Source organism: Rhinopithecus bieti, unplaced genomic scaffold (assembly GCF_001698545.2).
Source record: "Rhinopithecus bieti isolate Rb0 unplaced genomic scaffold, ASM169854v2 scaffold_2439, whole genome shotgun sequence".
NCBI classification, from domain to species: domain Eukaryota; kingdom Metazoa; phylum Chordata; class Mammalia; order Primates; family Cercopithecidae; genus Rhinopithecus; species Rhinopithecus bieti.
This window is the reverse complement of record NW_016804232.1, coordinates 4,244,278-4,264,587: the sequence shown is the minus strand read 5'-3', so window position 1 is coordinate 4,264,587 and position 20,310 is coordinate 4,244,278.

Sequence of the window (20,310 nt, the reverse complement as noted above, 5' to 3'; positions counted from 1 at the left end):
GAACTTAAATTTAAAAAAAAAAAAAGAAGAAGAACCAAAGGAAATATTAGAACTTAAAAAACCGGTAATCAAAATTTAAAACTCTATGTAGGTTTAAATAGGATCAATACCAGAATGGAAATGATGGAATAAAGAGTTAGTGAACCTCAAGACAGATTAATGGAAATATGGAAATTATCCAATATAAATGGCACAGAGGAAAACCAAAAAAAAAAAAAAAAAAAAACCTTCCCAGGAAGCTGTGGGAAAACACCAAAAGGTCCACCTTTGTGTTATCGGAGTTTCAGAAAGAGAGGAGGGAGAAGACAATGCAGAAAAACGCTTAAAGAAATAATAACATAAAATTTCCCCAATTTGTCAAAAGACATAAATTCAAAGACTCCAGATGTTGACTGCACTCCAAACAGGGTAAACCCTGTGTGCATGTGCACATCCACACACACACATGCACATACACACACACACACACACACACACAAATAATGCCCAGACATAACATAATCAAATCAGTGTAAACAAAATTTCAAAACAGCCAAAGAAAAATGATATATTACTTATAAGATAACAGTGTTTGAAAAACTGTGCTTTTTTCTATTCACAATAGCAAAGACTTGGAACCAACCCAAATGTCCATCAATGAGAGACTGGATTAAGAAAATGTGGCACATATACACTATGGAATACTATGCAGCCACAAAAAGGATGAGTTCATGTCCTTTGTAGGGACATAGGTGAAGCTGGAAACCATCATTCTCAGCAAACTATCCCAAGGACAGAAAACCAAACACCGCATGTTCTCACTCATAGGTGGGAATTGAACAATGAGAACACTTGGACACAGGGTGGGGAACATCACACACCAGGACCTGTCCTGGGGTGGGGGAAGGGGGAGGGATAACATTAGGAGAAATACCTAATGTAAATGATGAGTTGATGGGTGCAGCACACCAACATGGCACATGTATACATATGTAACAAACCTGCATGTTGTGCACATGTACCCTAGAACTTAAAGTATAATAAAAAATAAAATAAAATGACTAACAAAAAAAAAAAAAAAAAAGAAAGAAAGAAAGAAAGAAAAACTGTGCTTTCTTGTAAGAAACCATTTATTCCAGAGGAATTGAGAATATTTTTGAAGTATTTAAAGAACAGAATTATTGACCCAGAATTCTATATCCACCAAAAATGTTTTTCAGAAATGACAGTGAAATAAAGACATTCTAAGACAGTCTCAGCTAACAAAAACTATAAAAATTCATTGCCAGAAGATTTGTTCTAAAAGAATTACAAAAGGAATTTCTTTAGATAGAAGAAATTACGCCAGAACGTCAGTAATGAAGGAAAAGGAACAGAAATAGTAAATACCTAGGTAGATATGACTGTCTGTGCTTTTCTTCTAAGATTCCTTAACATATGTTTGAATTATGAGAGTAAAAATTGACATTATCTGATAAAGTTTTTGATATACGTAAATGTAATATGTAAGGCAACTAAAACATAAAATGGGGAGGGTATAGGGATCTATATGCTTGTCAAAATTTCTACATTATATTTGACATGGTAAAAATTGATTCTAAGTAGACTTGGAAAAGCTAAATATGAATGTTGTAATCCCTATAACAAATACTAAAAATTATACAAAGAAATAGAGTACTATACAGATTTTTTTTAAATGGAGTACTGAAAATACTTCCGCGGAGTACTTAAAATCATTCAAAGGAAGATAGAAAAAGAAAACAATGCAACAAAAAAGAGAGGGAACAAACAAAAAACAAATATTAAGACAGTAGACATTAATCAAAACATAATAATTACATTAAATATAAATGATCCTATACACCATTTAAAAGACAGATGGTCAGGATAACTATATATTCTCTGTAAGAAACTCACTTGAAATACAGCAAACTAGGTAGGTTAAAAGGTAAAGGATGGTATAGGTGTGTCTTGCACACACTAACCAAAACTGGAGTGGCAATATTAATATGAGACAATTAAATTTCAGAGCGAAGAAAATTACCAGAAATAAAGAAAGACCTTACATATTTGTAAAAGGTTCAATTTACCAAGAAGACTTCAAAATCCTAAAAGTATTTGTAGTAAAAAGAGAGCTTTTAAAATGAAAGAAAAGCTAAAATAAATGGAAAAACCCATGGTTACTGTTGGAAACTTCAAAACTCCTCTTTCACTAATTGATAGAACTAAAAGGCAGAAAATCAACAAGGATATAGAAGATAAGAAAAATGCCACTAACAAACTGGATTTGTTTGATGTTTACAGAACACTCCAACCAACAATAGCAGGATATATATTCCTTTAAGTGCACATGTAACATTTACCAAGGTAGATGACACAGTGGATTATAGAACAAACCTTAATACATTTTTAAAAACTTTAATCATATAAAGTATGTTATCTGACTTTAAAATATTTAAACCAGATATCAATAACAGAAAAATAAAAGGGAAATCTTCAAATATATAGAAATAAAACAACACTTCTAAATAAGCTATTGGTCAAAGAGAAGATAGCAAAGGAAATTTGAAAATATTTTGAAGTGGACAAAAATAAAATACGACATCTCAAATTCTGTGGGATGCAGGTAACCAATGCTTAGAAGAAAATTTACAACATTAAATGCTTATATTTGATAACCTAAATAGTAGATATACTGCTATATGAAGTGCTTCTGAAAAGGGTTATAGTCCTTTAATGAAAAAGGTGAAAGGAATTAACATTTATTGATACCTTGTCTTGATCCAGACATTGTATTACGTATTTACCCGTTCTTTCTTATTCGCTATCATGATAAACTGGAAGGTAAATATTCTCATTATATTCATTTCACAAATGAGGAAACTGTAGCTTAAAAAGGCTAACGTCCCCAAAGTCACACAAATCCATTGTCAAGGCTGATTTAGTTGGTCAGTAAAATAGTGGCTAAATCATTAAAACATTAAACAGAAAGGCAATGCATGAATGGAGGAATGGAGGGATGGAGGGACACATTGATAGATGAAGGGATAAATAGAAATACGTAGATAAATTTTGTTTCACACGGTACAGCCATGACTCAAATGTACTGTATATAAATAAAACCCGTGGGAGAAAAGTCTTTCCACTATAAAGGTATTTCCAAAATTTCGTACATCATAACCATTATCTAGAAAGCTTGTTAGAGCTACAGATGCTCAACCTCTTAGAAGAGCCCAGCTACATGGGTCTATGAAGGCAAACAGGAATCTGTGTTTTTATCAAGCTCCTCAGGTGAGTATGCCAAGATAAATGGTGGAGATGCTGTAATATACCAAATTCCTAATAAAGATGCAGATGATGTAAGGAACTGCCTCAGTCTTCTGAGGGATTATATCAGATCACATCAACATAGAAAAATGCACCAAAGCCCATACAGTGGGAATTTTATTATATAATTAACATAGCAGCACCTCATATAAATGGAGATGGGTTCAGTAATCAGGGGATGAACTGTGCTAGTCTGTGAAGATGTGAATCACTGCCAAGGTCATGAATCAGCTACAGGAAGGAAGAGGTCAGGATAAGGTCATCTGTTTGTGTGTCTCAGGGCCTGTGTTTCTGAGTCTGGGAGAAGGCCTTTGGGATACCTTTCATCATTTTATTCAAAAAATATTTTTGGAAATGTAATAACTTAAATTTTCCTGAAGGATTTGAAGATTTTTGGTGGGTACATAGAATGAGTATTAAAGGAACCCAGCCAACCATCAGGAATTTGCCTTTCTTCACTCTTTATTTCCCATAACATGAATTTTGTGTAAAAATACTAATTTTGTGCCATGATGTAACCCATCCCCTGAGAGAAATTTCATCATCAAAGTCAAAATATGGCTTACTCATATTTTTAAAATATGAGCAAGAAGCCCTAAGAAGTATATTTTAGAAAAAAACCCAAAGATTTTATATTTAACAACAAACCCAAATAATTATATATTTCCAAATCACAAATGTCTGTATTTGTGAAAGATCCTGGGTTCTATTCCTTGGGAGTATTGCAGGTCTGTAGACTATACCTCTTTTCTGCATAACTTTACACTTAAAACTATAAATTACAATAGATGTGTGTTGGAAATATCAACCAGAATTTGAGGGACAAGCCATGATTATTTAATACATAAAATTAAGCTTTTGAAAGTTTAATTATTAAGACAGCATTAGTTTCATTAGTTTTAGGTGAATAAAATAAAACTTTGAATACAATGATCTAGCTTCAGACTAAGAGCATAATAAGTATTATGTTCACTGGAGAAAGTATGCTCTGATAAAAAAAACAGAAAGAGTTAATCTGCAGGCTCAAGGGATGATGAGCAATTGCTTTGCAGTATGTTCTTTAGTAAGTGTGCTGACAACGGAGAGGGTCATTCTTCACTCATGTATTAATGGTGAAATTCCTACAACATAGAATAGGTCTCTCAGATGTACATTAACTAATTCAACAGGGTCTCATGGATTCAAAACTGATGATACGCTTTCACATATAAGAGAAAAAATAATAGATCACGTCAGAGTTCCTTGGAATTTGGTAGTGGCATACTTTAAATTCAGGATGATACATATTTTGCATGTTTCACAGTGTTTTTCCTTTTGAGCTGATGAAAGACATCATTAATCAATTATAGCTCTCTAATACTCAGTTCAGGAAGCCACTGCCAAAATTCAAGAAAATCTTGATAGAAGACCCCCATTTGCTAAACCTGCTAAGAAGCTGCTTAATTCTTTTGGAAAGAACTAAGTCCAAGGAGGAAGAGTCATGGTACGGACCAAGGGCAAAAGAGAAAGAATACAACCACTAGAATGTTTAAAATTTTAAAGGCAATACCAATGTTGGCAAATAAATGAAGCAGCTGGAACTCATTAATTGCTGGTTAAAGTGGACTTCTTCTCCCACTTTGGAAAACTGTTTGGCATTAAGAAAAATATATACTTACTTTTTGTCCCAATTGAATTGGGTGGAATTGAGTGGAATTGTCAACAATTGCATTCCTAGGTATATACAAGATAAATTATTGCGTATGTCTAAAAACGTGACTTGTACATGAGTACTCAGAACAACTTTATTGATAGTAGCCAATGTACAATTATATAAGAACAGATAAATCAACTGTAGTCTTTCATATAATAAAATATTGCATACCCCACCAAATAGAACAAACTACTTACATATTTAACAACATGGATGAAATATCAAAAGATTGAATACTACTGGAATACATTTATATGAAGTTCAGGGAACTTTCTGGGATGATGATAATTTTCTAAATCCTTATCTGGCTGGTGATGACAGATTTGTTATACATAGGTAAAAATTCACTAAGTTGTACCCATAAGATTATTGTACTTTATATAAGTCATTCCTCAATAGAAAATAAAAGAACATAAAGAAAGAGTACGATGTGTTTATGGCTTGGAGATTACTGTAGGAAGCTAAAAAATGTGACAATCTTCCTCCCCTCTTGGTTCCTTTTGTTGGCTTTTGTTGTTCACTTCTGTAGCTCCTATGTAGCTATGTGTTAAGGGAATGAGCCTCTTTTTTGTAGAAAGCATTCCCTGTATTTAGAAGTTCCAACAGGACTATTCTGGGGCAGGAAAATGGAAGACTAAAGCAGGTTTGTCAATCAGCTTCTCAAAGTACACAAGTAGCCCAACCTAAGTAATAAGTGAAGAATACCCTTTGGGCGTGCATGACCAATGCTTTGATTTTCATTGGGTATTCCTGGAGTTCCTGGAGAACTCCTTTGAGAATGTCTCAGGGATCTAGTGGGGAAAATATAACCATAAGCAGCAACTGGTAAGGATTTGAGGATTTGGGGTTCTAATAATCTGTTTTCTTAAGCAAACACTCAATCTTCTCAAGGATTTTAATTGTATTTTTGTGTGTGGGGGGGGGCTTTTTTTTTGGTAATATTTTGGTTACAAGGAATAGAAGTATACATAAGTTAACTCAAGTAAGAAGGAAGATTATTAAACCAATGAAAATGAATCTCATAGAATCGAAACATAAAGTATAGCAGGACACTACAGGAAATAAAGTGGGAATTGGAAAATAAATCAGAAACAGAAACAGAGGTGCCTTTTCTACTCCTTTCTCTCTGTATCTTGTCTCCCCATGTCCATTATTCTCCTACCACAGAGCTGCCTTGTCAGCATACAAATCTGTTGCTCAACATACTGTGCTAACATGGGTGACAACATGGCAACTTCAATCCCTCAGTGTGGCTTTCCATATGTAAAAAGTTTACTCTCTGTCATTGTAAGTTCAGTTACTTAAGGCCCATGAAACCCTTTTAAGCTTTCAAGATCTGTTCGTTGGGCTAATTCTCAGGAGCTTCTGAGTCAAAATGCAATATTAAACACAGGATAAAATTTTACAAACTCATACAAATGCTATAAAAGCAAATATATGTCTATGTACATTTTAAAAGTATGCATGCACACAAAAATCCAAACACACAGATAGTTGCAGCAGTTTTATTTATAATTGCCCCAAACTGGAAGGAACAAAGATGCCCTTCAATAGGTGAATGGAAAACAAACTATGGTACATCTATGCAATGGATCATCATACTGTGATAGAAAGGAATTAGCTATCAAGCTACACAAAAGTATGCATGAATCTTGAACACATATTACTAAGGGCAATAAACTGGTCCAGGAAGGCTATATACTGCATGATTCCTTTTATGTGACATTCTGGGAAAATATAGAAATAGTAAACACAGCAGTGATTGCCTGCAGCTTGGGGAAGGGAAAAGTTGAATAGGTGAGGCACAGAGGACTTTTTAGGATGTTAAAACTATGTTGTATGACACTATAATGGTGGATGCATGGATCTATGAATTTTTCAAGTCCTATAGAACTGTACAGCACAAGGAGTAAACCTTGAAATTGTTAAGAGTGGACTTTAAGTGTTCTCACTACAAAAAAAGACAAGCATGTGAGAGAATGCATGTGCTAATTAGTTTGTTGTAGCCATTTAATAATGTATACATGTATCAAAACATCATGTTGTGTACCATAGTATATATAGCTTTTATTTGGCATTTTAAAATAATTTTAAAAGCAAAGGAAAAGAGAAAACAGTGAGCCTTCATGTATACAATTTTTAAAAAGTCATTTAGAAGGTCTAGGATCCCAGGTCTGGGATACAAATTGTGACAGAAGAATCTAACCGTGCTACCTATGAGGATATAAAATAATGTCAATGAAGACGATGGGAGAAAATGTGCTGACCTTAGTAACTTTGAAAATGAGTAGAGACTGTAAGACTGAAGGCAAAGAAACTGCACATATGCTCTGTACTGTAGCTGATAAAGTTATTTTCCATGGGGACATGGGTTAGCAATTCTAAAACTACACTATACATGTTTACTGAAACTATACAATTAAGTTAATACATGGTGGATGGTAGGAGCCAGGTAGCAGGTACAGACGTGCAAGAGGATGCTAGAATGATCCATGTAGCAATGGATTGGAGTTGGAGGCATTCAGTACGAACTTATGTTAGTGTAACATAGAGATACATAAATATAGAAATAGTTATACGTAGATACATGTATATTCATGGATTAATATACACACTTTTTCTGCAAGCTAAGGTGGCTTAGAGGCAACAAACTCCATTAGCAACACGCACATCTAGCACCCCAGATCTTGCTTTCTACTACTATTATCCAATAATAGGAACAATCTACATTTGGAGAAATGGTTGATTCTAGGACTAAGAGAATACGCAACACGAGTCTGAAGCATCTCGTGTTGCAGAATGTAAGTAAGTGCTCAAAAACAACAACAAAAAAGTATATGCACACAATGATGGGGGTATGTTAAAGAGACACAGGAGCCAATTGAAAGTGCTCCCAATAGCCAAAATTGTAGTGTTTTAACAATAAAATAAGCAACGGAGTATTCAATGATAATCTAAAGTATAAAATAAATATCCATGAGTTTATACTGATATGATTGAATTAAGAAATCAATAAACAGGGAAGAACAGACAAAACTTTCTGTGCAGAAAATTTTCAAATAATTCATGTCGATTCTTTCCCTCAAGGAGATGGAACACAGCTCTCCTTTCCTTAAGTGTGAGCTCCACTTAGTGACTTTCTTCTCAAGTAAACCCCAGGATATTTCTCACTTTCCATATCCCTTTTTGAGACATGCTACCTCTGTCTCTCTGATCTTCTTTCCAAAAACTCATGATCTCAGTTTAATTATGAGAAAAATATCAGGCAAATTCCCAGCTGAAAGACATTCTATAAAAATATCTGACTAGTAGTCCTCAAAACTGTTAAGGTAGCTGAGCGTGGCAGCACAACTGTAGTCCCAGCTAGTTGGGAGACTGAGGTGGGAGGATCAGTTGAGCCTAGGAGTTCAAGATTGCAGTGAGCCGTGATCTTGCCATTGTACTGCAGCCTGGGTAACAGAGCAAGACTTTGTCTCAAAAAAAATTTTTGTTTACAGTTTTTTAAATTAAAAATCTATTAAGGTCATCAGAAATAAGAAAAGCCCAGAAAATCATCACAGCCAAGAGAAGCCTAAGGAGACATGATGACTAAATGTCCCAGTACAGAAAAAGATCATGGGTAAAAACTAAGAAAATCAGAATAAAATATGGATTTTAGCTAATAATTACGTGTCAATATTAATTCATTAGATGTAACAAATGTATACTAACATAAAATATTTACAACAGGGGAAAACGGGCATAGGGTATATAGAACTCTGTACTATCTTTGCAATTTTTGTAAATCTGAGGCTATCTAAAAGAAAATTTTATTGAGAAAATACATGTACTAGCTTAAGAGTACCAACGGGATATTTCCAACTAAGAGAAATGAAGGGGAAATCTATATAGCACACAGCAGTGAAAGATGTGTGGCCAAGGTGAGTGGTGCAGAATGTAAGTAAGTGCTCAAAAAAGAAATATTAATAAAACTCACACACACACACACACACACACACACACACACACACACACAAATGATAGGGGTATGTGATGGGCCCAGGACTTGGACATAGGGATGCCCAATGACAAATACCAGTCAACGAGCCAGAATTGGGTTCCCCACATGAACTGGGTAATATATTGTGAGTTCACAAATAGAAATCCAGATATCCTTATCCTCCAGATTGGAAATTAGCCTTCTGCCCTAGGTAACGACTGTGAAACGTGTTACTTGCTTGAGCTCAGAATACCAAGCCTGTGTGTGGCTAGATACAGACTCTGAGTCGGAGCTGAATGTGTAGTACAAACATTAAGAAGATGCACTTACATAAAACATTACTGGGAGCCAATGAAATCCACAGGACCAGGCACAGGCAAGTGTGAAAACAGCCCATTAGGAGGTCCTTATAACCCAAGGCACAAGATGCAAGATGAATTCATAGTCAAAAATTACAAAGCTTTTGAGGAAGTTCAACATCATAACAGTCTACAGACTCAACTAATGAGGGAATTTACATTTAAGGAGTTAGAGATAATGGAACACTCTAAAAAACAATATATACCATTTTGAAATGTCCTATGGAAGAAATAGTATGATAAAATAAAACAGCATTTCTGAAAGAAGAGCCAGTGGATTTTTTCTTTCCCAGTAGAAATGTTGAAAAATACAGTCACTGAGAAAAAATTCTAATGCTAATCAATGGTTTTTAACCTTGGTTACACATCATAGCTATTGATGTCCATACTCTGACCCAGACTGATTAAACCAGAAACTCTAGAGGTGGGACCAGGCATTTATATTCTGTTAATCTGCCAGGTGATTCTAAGCTACCGCCCCTATGTGAAGTATTCTGTTAACATATTAGACATAACTGAAGAGAGAAGTATTAATAACAGCAACAACAACAAAACTAGACATAGCCTGAGACAGAAAAGAGGAGAAAAAAGAGAATGACAAGATGATAAACAAACAAGAGGAGTTAAGAAACATGAAGGATGTATTAAGAAAAGTCTGATGCATACACCTCATACACATTCCAGAAGGAGAGAATAGAGAGAATTGTGGAGGAGAATTAGCCAAACAGAAAACGGTTATATCTTTTCCAAAAATGATGCAATATATCAAAAGCTCCATTGGATGCTGAGTAGATAAATAAAAATAATCCAGACCTAGACACATGACAGGGAAATGTAAAGAGGAAATGCTGGAAGAAGGTGTGGGTGGAGAGCAATGAGGCATTTCTAATACTATACTGATGTAATTGTTGCAAGAAAAAATTTAAAATGTAGTTGTAGTGTCGGAGCCTATTCTAATGTACACTCATGCCCAAAGCAATGCAAGGTTGCTTAGTGAATACTGACTACATGCCATGTGCTGTCCTAGGAACTGGCAGACAGAAAGATAAATAAGACACGGTGAAAGAACTCCAGGGAAGAGGAGAAAGGCATGTATACAACCATGGTGGATCGTATTAATAGCACCAATACTTCAAACCTCCCTGTGTCCCGTGATTTTGTTTTGTGACTTTTCGGTTCTTTCCAGAGTTTATTCTCCCATTGCCTTAAAAATGGGCTGACCTTGAACTTTCTTTAGACTATAGAATTCGCTGGACTTGATGGTGTGTTAATTCTGAGACCAGGTCTCAAGAGACTGTGAGTATTTCTGCTGTGCTTCTGCTTTACTGTGACAACATGCCCAGGCTAGCCTGCTGGAGGATGAGAGGCGTGGGAAGCAGAGATCAGTCACCCCAGTCACCCCAGCCAATGGTCAGCCATGAATGTAGGTGATCTCAGCCAAGATGAGTAGAGCCAACTCATCCTACATGTATGATGAACAAGTGGCTATTATGGCAGACCATACAGATGCCATTGATAGACCAGCTCCCCATAATTCAATGAGACGGAGCACACAAAAACAATCAGCAGGAAAATAACTCCAAATTTAAGATGTTTTTTTCCTAAACCATATTACACTTGTTTCCTTAGTTTCACAAAGTTCCAGCTTGTTCCATCTGCTAAATGTGTTGGTGGCAAAAGCTGTGAGACATGGTGGCAGGTGAAATCTCTTGCCCTTAAATAGCTGTCATTTCAAAACTATAAACAGTAAATACTGTGAAGCCTGTCTTAAACCGCAGCCCAAGGGAGCCGCAGAAATTGGATGCCTCATAGAAATGATCTTTAAGTAAAGGTTGAATACAGTAGCCTTGGGGATATTTTCAAATGGTGGCTCCAGAAAGAGTTGTCTGATGGGAAGCGTTCGCCAGCCTGGGCTTCCTGGAGTTTGCCTGCTCTGAGACACACAATGAAAACGAGAGCTTAAGGGTTCATCAGGGGGATGGCATAGAGGCTAGGAAAATCCTAAGTATTTTATAATGTCCAGGTAAATGCTCTACTTGTGGATTCATTCATAATTAGACTTTCAAAGATAAGAGGCCAAACAAAAAGCTGAACTTTTTCTCAAAGCCTGCCTTCATCTCACTGAGCAACATGCAAAATGCCCCTCACAATAAATCATTTCTCCTTCTCCGGTAGAGCCACCTGCATTTGGTGTGTGTGATTTGGGGTGTTGAAAGCTAGCCAAAACAAGCAGGAATGAGGGGGCTGGCTTGCAGCTCTGCTCCGCAGTGTGGGAAATGGTTAGGCTGCAGAAGGGGCACCCTAATGCACGCCTTTTGAGATCAGAGCAGCTTAAGCCCTTGAGAGGGGATGAAGGGACCTTGGGGTCCCCAGGGGAAAGATCTTGCAGCCCTAATAAGAATGGCTGCCTGGCAAGGCTAAGCTGGAATGGGAATCTCCAGGCGTGGAGAGCGTCCACTCTTGCTGTGGTCAGAACCAGAAGGGAGAATGCGGAGCATGAGACAGAGGCTTTCCGTAAACATGGCTCATTCTCAGAGCACTTTAGGGCTAGGTTCCCAGAGGGCGGACATTCCTAGAAATGGTGCAGATGCACAGCCCCTCCTTCCAGGGCTCCGCCCCCGCAGCCCGGCAGAGCAACCGCAGACGTTTATTTTCCTTCTCCGAATAACACTGCCGCGCTGGGTGGAAACGAACCCGAGAGCTCACAGTTGGCCAGCGGCCGCGGGGAGTGGGCGCCAGCAGTAGGTCCCTGCTGGGGCTGTCGCTCAGCTTCTCCCTGCGGACCTCGGACACAGCCCCCACCAAGCCGCATGCGTCCCGGCCTCCTCCCTCCCACTCCAAAATCCCGCTGCTCCTGCTGTCAGGCACCTGAGAGGGAGCTTCCCTTAGCCTTGGAATCGCTGCCAAGGGGTGGAGCAGACTTTTCAAATTCTCTCTCCCTCCCCGGAGCCCCCACCTTCACCTAGACGTTTGTAGGTCACGATTTGTTTATTTATAATTAATTTATTGATTGATTTTAAAAATTCAACAGGCATTAGAACCACATGACATCATACTAACGGTTCCTGATATGAAATTTGTCTATTTCAAGATGTTATATAAAATATTCCATTATGTGATTACATTTGTAATCTGTAGACTCACTGCGTGTGTACAGTAGCATCCTCAGCAGGGCGATGCAGACCCAGACTTCTTGTTGAAGAGAGGGATGAAGCTTGCTCATAAAAGGCCAGACTCTCAGTGGGCTCCGTGTGAATCTGTCTCCACACTCACGGCTGTCTACTACTGCATGCCTCAGCGTTCTCATCTAGGAAGTGTGAATATTAGTAGTACCTATCTTATAGGATTTGTGCTATCAAAAACATAACCCGTATTAAGTAGATAACTCAATGCTTGGTACATAGTGAATACCTACTGTTACTATTGTAATTGTTTCTGTAAATACTGCTGCTACTATTAAAATTTTTCAGAATCAGCTCTTAATTTGTTGATGACAGGAAACCTTTTCAGAAGTAACTTAATGTATCTTATTACAAGGCAAATTCTTTTGGTTTTCATATTTTTCTAATAAATATAAGAGAAGCTGACAAAAACAAAATGATAAAGCAAAGATGGAAAAGCGAAGGCAGGGAGATAAACTTTAATATCAAATAAAGCAAAGACATTGAGAGAGAGAGATTTTTGTGTTCATTGCAGTCAACATTCACACTGAAGATATAGCAGCAGAAAACAAACAGGCATACTAACAATTTTGTGCTTCTAACTTTGTACACTTTATCTAAAAAGTGACTCCTCAAATTGTGTAAAATTCAGGCCCACAAATCTGAACTGCCCCTGAAAACATGTAAAGCAAAAACTGCTAGGAGTGTAAGAAAATTAACAGCTTCCATATATTTGATTAGAAACAGTTGTAGAAGAATATTTAACAACACAGGAAGATGTTCGTGATATATTATATACGAAAAGATTAATAACAGTTTCATGTACATATGTCCTGAGGTCAAGGACAAGTTTGCCAAACACCCAGACCAGTTCCTCTTGGAGAGTCAGCTTTAAAGTCTTCATTAGCCTATTAAAGGCTCTGAGAAATCCAAACACCAAGTTTAACTCTTAAATATAGTGTTTTCTACCACTTTTATTTGAGAATGCAGAACTTTTTCACAATACTCATATTAAATTTCTTTTGGACAATTTTTAATATACGCCTTTTGGGATAGGCTATCCTAGAAGCATTTCCATTAAAATCAAGTTGAAAAAAAAAGAAAAGTCAACTCCATCAGGTGTGAGTGTCTGTGTGTGTGTGTGTAATATAAATTGTATAACTACATAAATATGATATAAAAGGCTACTGGAAAGAATACCTATTATCACTTTTACAGATGACATGATACAGTTTTCTCCTTAGACTACTCAAGATTGAAAAAATATTAGAACCATATTTTAGTGTATATACAAAATAAATATATTAGAAACTGATTTGACTTACTTTTTATCTGCTACCTATCTACACTGCTTGAGTTTTGCTTTATCATGACATTATTTTACAATTTAAAAGTCTTCTTTAAACTCATGAGGGGTTAGGCTCTTAGAATGAAAGATACTGCCTCATTTCTTGATACAGAAACGTTAAAAAGTCACTTAAGGAATCAGCAGTATGAGTGTCTGATAAAATAAGAATCTCTCAAAATTGGATGTATTGCTGTGAGCAGGACTCACTCCAGTTGCCTGGGAATGAGCTGGCACTAGAGGTCCCATCTCCCAGGTCTCCCAGCGGCAGGGCTACGCCCAGCTCAGTTTCCCTCAGGACATAGATCTTCCATGTCTTCAGACTCTGGGCTGTTGGCGTTTCTCAGTATCCCTCTAGACAGCTAGGATCTGAACTCAGACTGGCCGATGCTTAAGCTCCAAGTGTTAATTCCTGCACACCAAGGTCACTGGCACCCTCATTCCATTTAAATGAGTGAGCAGCAAGGGAAATGGGGTGCCTATTCTGACTAATAGCCCTGGGCACTTGGGCCCAAACTCTCCTGGACAAGACCTGCATGCCTGCTGGTTTTCTGCCCACAGTTCTAGCCTATCTTGGGATCTTGCCTGGTGTCCACCCCAAGCTGTGCCTCAACAGGTGCATGGGACAGGTCGTTCACATGGAGTTTCATGGAGTGGGATGTGCAAATGGGTTAATTTTATCTCAGCAAAAGTGATTGTGTGCTTTATGACACCATCACCTCAGAAATTAAACTTTACGTCTAATTGTAGGCACACTGAACTCAAGGCATTTGTTTTGTTTTGCTTTATTTTGTTTTGTTTTGTTAGGGTATGCATTTTGCACTAACTCAGTAATTCTCAACTGAGAATTTAAAAGGGACTTTCAAAGTGATGGAAATTGTATTGCCTTTATTTACGGGGGTGGAGAGAGGGGGAACAGATTGCCTCCAGGGCACTGACTTAGACATTATTAGTTACTGAGCTGGGTGCCTCCGTTGTCCACTCCATATTCTCTGTTGTAATTTGTTTCATAGATGAACAAGGAGCAGAGCGTTGGAGTGGAGTCTTCCTTGGTGGATCAGTGAGTGGAAAATAGTAAATCTTCTTTTTCCCAAAGCTAATGCCTTACATTCTTACCAAGAGCATTATCCTATAATAAATATGGAATTAAATTGTTTAAAAACTCAAGGTGAGCAATTCTCCCATTTGCAGCTATTTATTAGTTATATTTAAGGGATGAATAAATTCATTTTCACCACAAGTAGTTTGAAAACTAATCTACTCATTTACGTGAATTCAGTGATTCCCTATGAACTTTCAGAATATATATATATATATAAATACATATATATTATATTAATATTAAATATATAACGGTAATACATATATATATTTAACAAGATCAGCTACTTCATCTGTGAAGGGTCACATATTGACTGAACAGCTCATTATTTTTAAGCTCTATCAATATCTCGCCTACCTGTTTGCTCAGACTAAACCATGCATTTCTTAAGAATATTGTGGCCGGGCGTGGTGGCTCAAGCCTGTAATCCCAGCACTTTGGGAGGCCGAGACGGGCGGATCACGAGGTCAGAAGATGGAGACCATCCTGGCTAACACGGTGAAACCCCGTCTCTACTGAAAATACAAAACTAGCCGGGCGAGGTGGCGGGCGCCTGTAGTCCCAGCTACTTGGGAGGCTGAGGCAGGAGAATGGCATAAACCCGGGAGGCGGAGCTTGCAGTGAGCTGAGATCCGGCCACTGCACTCCAGCCTGGGAGACAGAGCGAGACTCCGCCTCAAAAAAAAAAAAAAAAAAAAAAAAAATATTGTGTGGGTTTGGTAATAGCTTGTCCAATGGATGCACAGAAGTTATTACAAGCAAGTTCAGTAGATCAAAGTAAGCAGTTATAGGGCTAAGCATAACAACAGGTGCAGCTGAAAGCACATGACTGAAAGGAAAATGGTAATGAGGGGCGGAGTTAGGTACCTCCACCCTGTGGCTCAGACACATGTCTATCACAAAGGCATCCAGAGGAGTTTGGCAGGAAGATATTCAGGGCTTGGGGATACGCTGTTTGCTATCTCTAAGGGATGAGTCGATACAGATCTTGGGGTATTTGCTAGCTCCTCCCTCACACATGTCCAGGGCACAATAATTGGCCCAATGGCTTCTAGAAAAAGCCCCTGAGAAAAGTTACAATTGGCAAAGCATTTCAGACCAGTAGAAACCTGGATGGATTTTTCTTATATGTTGCCTTATATTTTATATTATAGAAAAAACTAAGAGAATATGCTATTTATTGAAAGCCACTATTTAGCTCTTTCTAAGGCACATAATTATCAAGAGACTATAGGCTTTTTATCATACTAAATCCAATGAAACAGATGCCCCCCACATGACCTCTGGAGGCTGCACCAGCTGAGGCTTGCAATGGCAAGGCAAGCAAATCCTCCCACTGTCATAACCCCTGCCTGTCCCTCAGCTCCTCTCCCAGGCCTGGGTCCTTACCTCCTGCACATATGCACACTCTCAAAACAGCTTCTTAGCACAGCTCCAACCACTGAACAGGAAGCTTGTCCAAACTAAGAAACCAAGACCTTGTCCTGCATTCCTTCCTAACAAAAAAGTTCCAAACCTTTTTTAGGAAGGCAAAACTTGTATCATATCCAGATGTACACACCAGTCTAGCTAGATGGATACCAGGCACCTACTACCCAATGACTTGCCAGGGATTTCTATAGTGTTTTACCTTTTTATCTTTTTCATTTGGATCTGTGTCTGATGAAAATGTTTTCATAATCCCTTAATGTTACTACCAAATAAGTGTGTGAGAAATTAAGGATTTCTGAGATTATGTACTTCATGTATACAGCACATATATGTGTGGGTATTATATATACAAGCTTATATCTATATGTATATAAAGTTCAAATGCTATCTTAAAGCTTGAAAATGAACCATTGGAAATGATTTTCGCTTGAGAATGACTCATGCAAGAGCCCACTTATACAGAGAACCCACCCAGCAGAATCACACAAGAACTGAGATGATGGAGTAAATGAAGACAAGACCTTCCTGTCCTCCATTCAGCCTCAGGCTGTCATTTGAAGAGACTTCAATAAAGGATCATCTTGTGGAGAATGTCAAAGTGTATAAGAGAAGGGACATCCCATGGCTCTTGTATTATTGATTTTAAATGGTGGATTTGACTCTGGGGTTTCGAAAAGCAGCAAGAACAAGATAGTGTGTGTCACCATCATGATGGATAGGGTTCATGGTAGCAAACCAAGTGAGCAATCATTCCAGTGGGATCCAAGGGCTCAAACCTAGGTCAGGCAAGCCAAGAATGCAAGGAACCAGGAGGTACAGGAAGGCATGTCCTCAGGAACACCAAGAGTGGCTGCTCTGCCAAGTCCCAAGGCAAAGTGTGGATGCAGAGAAGCAACAAGACCAGGAACCCCAGGAAGCAAGGGCTGCAGAAGCAAAGCAGGTTGTGAGGTAAAAGGAGAAAGTTGAACACAACAGCATGAAGGCACAGGAGTGTGAAGTCAAGTACTTATTTTGATTGACACCCAAAACACGGTACTTGCATGGGTGGTTTGGGCTGGTTTAAACCACAGTGTCATGGCAAGCTGGTGATCTGTCAGCCTCTGCTTTGAGTTTTCATCTATTCTTGCCCAATCCTTGCCAAATAGAAGGATGGAGTGCCTTTAGAATGCCCGGGACTACTTCGGAATGGTAAAGAGAAACCCACAGGAGACATGCACAAAGCAAGGTGAGAGGACTAGGGAGAACACCTCGACCAACAGGACAGGCACATGGCTAAGGTGTAGCTACATTAGGCCGTGAGGACGAGCAATGCAATTGCCCCTTCCCTACTACTATTGACTGCCCCTTCCTTTCAAAAACTTGTAAGTGAAAGGATACAAAATTTCAGTCAGAGGCAATAAGTTCAGGAGATCTATTGTACAGCTCCATTACTGTAGTGAATAAGAATATATTATATTTTGGCCGGGCGAGGTGGCTCATGACTGTAATCCCAGTACTTTGGGAGGCCAAGGCAGGCGGATCCGAGGTCAGGAGATCAAGGCCATCCTGGCCAACATGGTGAAACCCCATCTCTACTAAAAATACAAAAATTAACTGGGTGTGGTGGCATGAGCCTGTAGTCCCAGCTACTCAGGAGGCTGAGGCAGAAGAATCGCTTGAACACGGGAAGCGGAGATTGCAGTGAGCCAAGATCGTGCCACTGCACTCCAGCTTGGGCAACAGAGTGAGACTCTGTCTCAAAAAAAAAAAAAAAAAAAAAAAAAAAAAAAAAGAAAAGAAAGAAAAGAAAAGAAAAAAGAGTATCTTATATTCTTTAAAATCACTGATAGTGGATTTGAAGTGTTCTTACCATCAAAAAATGGTTCAGTATTTGAGGTAATGCATGCCACCTAGCTCAGTTTAACTATTCCACAACATACACATGTTTCAAAAGATCACATTGTATACAAAAAACATAGAATTTTTTTGTCAATTTAAAAATAACTGATTAAAGCTTGTTCTTTTGGTTAGCATGTAATGCCACTCTCCCAGTCATGTAGCCTTTCGTGCATTCTCTCTCTTTACTTTATTGATTCCAATTTCCCTACCAAAGCCTTGTGTTTTAATTTTCTCCAGAGTGCACTGCTAGGCCTGCTGCTCTTCTCACTCTATGTACTCTCACTACTTATTCAGTCAAAATTTTGAATGACTATATCACTCATGGGATAAAATCTAAGCTCTTTTGCAACAAACCCGACTCTTCAAGATCCAGGTCATACAATTTGCCTTACCTCATCACCTCTACACTTCCAGCTCCACCCCAACATGTAACTTAGTCAAATTACACAACTCAGTAGATTTTACATTTCCCATTCTTCCACATTTCCATCTTTTACTACTCTGTTCGCTTAAGAAACTTTCACCCACTTCATTACCTGACAAACCTCTCGGCCAGGACCAGCTATTGTACATAATTTTGGGGGTCCAGTATAAAATGGAAACACAGGCCCCTTGTTTAAAAAGTATGAAGAATTTCAAGATAGCAAGAGTAGAGCACTGAGCCAAGCATGAGAGGCTGTAGAAGCTGGCTTTAGGTGACATGCATGCCCATGAACCCAGCCCTGTCCTCAGCTCAATTTCTCCTTCCTTGTAAACTTTTCCCGTTTTCTCCCTAAGAGATGTACATTTCTTCTCTATTCCCACTACACCCCACAAAGTTTCCATGTTAACATTTACCCTGTGCTATTTTCATTTTTGGTGTGCATGTTTCCTCACGAGACTGTAAGTTCCTGAGGACAAAAGCTAGGCCTTGGTTAATGTTGTATAGTCAGCATCTAGTCAACACATGGTACACAGGAGGCCCTCAAGCTGTGTCTGTTGAGTGAATGAATGAGCAACTGCAGCTTCTGTAACTTGTTTTCTGTTGGATGCTTCTGTTTCCTCATGGACATTTTATGTCATTGGAGAATCAGCTATTTTGTTTGAGAAACAGTTCTAGAAGATTACAAGTACCACAATGCCTCAGTAATAGAATTTCTAGAGTACAATTTCTTTGTACATAAAAGGCCCTTATCCATCATGGAATGTTTTTTAAAATCATTTAAACATTGATGTTGATTGGCCAGACACAGTGGCTCATACCTGTAATCCCCGCCATTTGGGAGGCCAAGGCAGGAGGATCACTTGAGGTCAGGAGTTTGAGACCAGCCTGGGCAGCACAGTGAGACCTCATCTGTGCAAAAAGAATTAACTGAACATGGTGGCACGCACCTGTAACCCCAGAGACTCTGGAGGCTGAGGTGGGAGGATCTCTTGAACCCAGACCCCAACTCAAAAAGTAAAAAGAAAGAAAAAAGTGTTGAAAAGAAAATTAAATAATAAGTCATAAATCCTCTTATCACATATTTCTCTTTATGTATTTTGATACATGCATTAAAAGTTGTATTTTTAGAGAGTTTGAAAATGGATTGTTCTTCAAACAAAGTCATGTGACTATAATAAAATTAAGAAAGCCGATAAACGTATTCAGCTTCTCTTTCACAAACTTATATTGAGATTGGTGCTTTTGAATTCCTCCCACCCCCTCCCCACCCAGCTCCCAAGTACAATTTCTTCAAAAAGTAGTTCATTCAGAGGACAAACATGTAGAAGGTAAATGCAGATTCCTCTCCTAGAAGCAGAGGTGGGATTGGGTCATGCAGAGCTTTTTCTTACCAGTCTGAGCTCCCCTCCCATCTCCTGCCACACAACTGGTCTTGAAGATGGAGGCGGCTATTTTATATGGATGTATATGTAAACACTTTTGATACATATTTTCACTTTAATAACAATCTGTTTAGGATCCAACATAGAAATCAAATTCATCTAACTCTTACTTAAGGTGAGCCAAGATTGCTCATCTAGTCAAAGTTTCTGAGTAGAAAATCATGCTATGACTGTGTGACATTTCCAAACC